The 4,687-nt window shown below is 34.5% G+C and overlaps 1 non-coding gene across 1 annotated transcript; it reads left to right on the forward strand.

Moving 5' to 3' along the window:
• Positions 1–4,262: 4,262 nt before the first annotated feature.
• LOC141568727 (small nucleolar RNA SNORA40) lies at positions 4,263–4,391 on the forward strand. Its single transcript, XR_012491947.1, has one exon. It is a non-coding gene; the product is annotated as a small nucleolar RNA SNORA40 (small nucleolar RNA).
• Positions 4,392–4,687: the final 296 nt, after the last annotated feature.

Here is a 4,687-nt window from a genome sequence, read left to right on the forward strand (position 1 = left end):
TATTATACTTAGCAATGACTTTTGGTGATAATGTCTGCTAGGCCCATATGAAATATAAGTTTTCGATATATGGATGTGATGAATATTTATTGTTTATTCCTGCCAAGCATCTTTTCCTCTTTTATTGGTAACAGTACATCACTTTCCTGTTAAGAAACCACTCAGAGACCATGTTTCACCCATGCTGTGCAGGCACAGTTGACCTCATTTCTCACCTCCAGGGTTAGGCATGTGATCTATGCTGCAACATTCAGGACATTCCATCCCCCTGACACACAATGTTTGGTTCAGGGACAGGCTTATAAACCAAGCTAGACCTCTTAAGAGTCAGCCTTTAGGTCTCTGGCTTGAACTGTTGGGAAAGAGGTGCTGGAATTATTGGGAAAGTAGTGTTTGCCTTTTTCTCTGAGTTTGCTAATCTGATAGGGAGTAAACATGACACTACATTTGAACAGCTTTGCCACTGTCTGGGAAAAGCTTTTCTGAGAATGATGCCAAGACATTGGAAGGCAGAGCTAAGAAATGGAGAGAGTGAATGTCTTGAGGTTTTTTTGATCTCATGATTTTAGTCTGAAGCCATCGGTATCCCTTACTTCTCTGTTATAAAACTTACAAATTTTCATTGCACTTGAGCCAGTATGTGTTTGGAATCCAAAGCATTAATACAAATACTTATTACTTCTTTTTGTTCTGCAGCCTTTTGCAAAATCCTCTTTCTCTGGACTCACTTTACTGACACACATATGTCCTCTCATGTTTCAAGGGTCATCTACTTCTATGTGATCTTCATTTTTGACCATATCCTGGACTCATAAATAATATATTTGCTATTTTCCCTGAAAGTGCAGACTTCTAAATAAAATGGGTTCCTTAATCAAAATCTTTGTTTCCTCAGTTAGGCATTTGCCCTCCCAGATCTCAGTGAAAATGTGTCCCAAGTTTCATGTGATTCATTGCATGTCTCAGACTCTGACTATATCTATTATTGTGGCATTGACAGATTGCCTTCAAAGTCTTCCAAATTCTCTATCTGGAAGACTTGATGTCATATGTCATGCATGAGGGTATTCTTCAGAATCACGTGGCACCTGACATTTCCTCCTTTATGTTATGGTTTCCTCGATGCTTGTTAAGCTACCATGTTAAACCACCTTTTGAATGACGTAGACCACCAGCCCCTTCAGCTGATTCTAATTCTCCTTGTAAAAAGTCCATGCTGTGTTGAAGCCACACTTCCATGCCAAAGCCACTGATAGAGCGTATGTATTTACTGATGGATGGGGATCTTGATGTGCCAAAGACTTGTGTTAGGAAGAATCTTTCTCCTCCAACAAAGACATGCTGCGTAAGTCTCAAATTATTGTTGCCTTTTAATGCAACCATATCACTAAGAGTTTCAGTTTATATGTATAGTTTCCTTGTCCAGGTCTTAACAATCAAAAAAGCCATCTGAGAGATAGAGGCAATATTATAGTACTCAGAATTACTCCTTTCCCTTACCCTTTTAATTAAGTTTTGACTTTTTATCGTTATGAGTTCTTTCCTCAAGTTTTCATGATATTTTTGGAAAAGAGAGAGGTCTTGCTCCTTGCAGTTCTTTTTCATTGTTTGAATTCTATCATTATTACAGCTTTTGATTGTGGTAAGAATCCTACTGCCAAAAAATAATACATGTTTGATTGGGTATATTGGGCTCATGGATTCTTATAGGCATTAAACTTGCAGGCTAAATTCTTAGATACAACTTCATTATCTCATCTTACTTTCAGGACAACAAATAAGTATATAACTGTAGATTAACATCATAGAAACTTAACATTAAAAGAGAATGTAACATATACCCTGTAGTCAAGAAGAAACACTTCAGAATTCTCAATGGATCCATCATTCACCATTAGAAATTAGAGTGCTATTAGAATTATTTCAATCATCAGACCTAATCTTTGCTTCCTTTTTTGACTACCTGGGATTGTCACTTTGGACTCACTTTAGCACCTAAATTTGCTCCAAGACCCCTACCTTACTTACATATAAATAATTCTAATGGTATCGTAGTTTTGCTTAGTCACCCTAATGTATTTATTAGGTTAGCAATATAATTATTATAATATTTAAATGTATCAATAATTATATTTTGAAATATATCTTTACTTGGTACTACGATCATTATTGGCATTTAATAAATTATCTGAATTCAAAGTCTTTCACAATGACACTGATTTCTACAGTAAAATCTAATGTTTCCAAAATTTTGTGCCTATAAGATCTCGCGTAAAAGGAAACTAAGTCAGGAAAGATGATATTGTAAAACACTGTCAATGAGGTTCTTGCTCAGATGCTCTATGGTGCAAGAATGGACTGAATGAGTTGAACTATAAAAATATTACATTTGGTCCGATTTGAGCCCTGTGATAACGTTCTAATGGAATAGAGGCCACAGGATGACCTTCTCTACATTTAGCGTCTTGTTGTAGCTGATATTCTGTGGTTGTATGTATTATTAACATCTATTAACCTCAGAATAAAATGTCATATTGAAACTGAAGAAGGATGTTGGGACTCTGCTAAAGAAGATTGCCTTTTTCAGATGCAATGAGATGTAAAATGGAACCTCTTTTTCCTAGCTGTACATTTTATAAGGACTGGGTGTTACTTTAGGAATTCTGTACACAATTCTATCTTAGGCTCTTGTATTCTGTCAATGTCAATCTTCTCTGTAATTTAATTTGACTGGGATATTTCTTTTTCTTTTTTCTTTTTCCTTTTTTTTGACAAGTGTTGTATTGCTGAAGATTTTCTATGCCTCTTCTAATGGATACTACAGGCATACCTCATTTTATTTCACTTTGCTTTTTTTGTGCTTCATAGATATTGTTTTCCACACATTGAAGGCAAGACCCTCCACAACCAAAAAAGATGATGATTTTCTTTATTGCAATACTTGCTTTATTTTGGTGATCTGGACTCAAACCTGCAATATCTCCGTAGTATGCCTGTAGTTTTTCTTTTAACTTATTGAGAAGAATATTTAGAGTCCTTAGAGATAAATTATGTGGTGCATATGGAAAAAGCACTGATATTTTAATTGACATGTACTAAGTGATTAGGAGAAAAATAATAGAAGGATATTGTTTAAATATGTGTGTCATATTATTGACGGCAGTTAAATGCATGCACACTTGAAGAGTGACTACCACCAGCAAGGTAAAATGCTAGGTATGAGAGGTAAAAAGAAAATCAAGGTGTGGCCTTTGGTCTGGAGGACCTATCATTTAGTGGAAACTGGCCAATAGTTCTCTATGGCCTCTGATAATTTTGCACCTAATTTTCCTGTAATTCCAAAATATATAAAAAGACTAATCCAAAATATGTAAAAAAGAAGAACCATATAGTAGAATACAATGTTTTTCACTGCATCCTTGGGATAAATTAAATTTCTTATTGCTATAAATAAAATTTGACACTATAGATATGGATTTAAAATAGTAGAAATCAATTCTAGTTCTTTTTTTCCTTTATCCTTATATTTGCCTGTGTCAATTGTATACTTTCAGAATCCAAAATAATTACTGCAAAATTTAATCATTTGCTTTTCAAAAGCTTCTTGCATATTTTCAAAGTTTGTATAGAGTCCTTGTTAATTCTAAAATTTAAAAATTCATTTTTTGACAAATATTGAACACACACGTTTAAAGCTAGTCTTTTTTTGTAAACTTTTCCAAATCACAGAAATTTTAGTTATAGAAATAGAGAGCCTTTAAAAAAATGTTTTATTTTCTTAAGTTTGGAGATGACGGAATAGTTATTTCCACTCCACTCCCCTCCCTGCTCAAAGCAGAAAATAACAGCAACGAAAACTGTAGGAAAAAAAATCCCCTTCATCTCTAATAAAATTGAGATTTCCAGACAAAATAATAATGACCACATAGAAATACCAATAAAGTGGAATTTGGATTAATCTATAGAGGAAACAGTACCAACAGGTTTTGAGCATTGTAAAAATCTCTTGAAATATGGTGGTGTCTGACCACAAAGATGGAATCAAAGATTTCTTTCTTTGAATAGTGAGCTGCAGGGATGTGGTAGGCCTTGGAACTATACACAAATCCTATTACATAATGTGAGAACAGAAAAGCTACGAGAGACCCCATCTTTTTTCAGAAGAAGTTAATAAGAATTGCAAGTAGTTGCAAGAAATATGTTTGATGATGAGCTTGACAATTGTACAAAGTTCATTCAGGGCTGTAAAGAAGTAACTACATAGTATCTGTGTTTATTTTTGTTTAATCTGTAGAGGAAGATTTACAGACAGGTGCAAAAAAGTAAATCCTCTTTGGAAACCCAGAACTCATGGTTCAGTATGAGTTTGGATACATATAAGAAGGAACATGAAAAAAAAGGAAAAAAAAAAAGAAGTAACCAGCAGAGGGCTTCCAATATTCACTCTCTTTATTGTCAGATATCCTGGGACAAAGAATAGAAGGTAGGTGACCTGGTCTAATCTGCTTTTCAGCTGGACTTCTGGGAAAGGGACTACTGATATTTGTTAGGAGGAAGAAATCTTTTCTCTGAAGTGTCCCTTGTAGAGTGTTCCTGGCTAAGGGTTGCCTATAATAAATAGAACCTAAAATCCATGAGGCATGGCAAATGTCTTATAAGTTATTCAACTCTCTGATACATAAAATGG

Source organism: Rhinolophus sinicus, linkage group LG14 (genome assembly GCF_036562045.2).
Source record: "Rhinolophus sinicus isolate RSC01 linkage group LG14, ASM3656204v1, whole genome shotgun sequence".
NCBI lineage: Eukaryota > Metazoa > Chordata > Mammalia > Chiroptera > Rhinolophidae > Rhinolophus > Rhinolophus sinicus.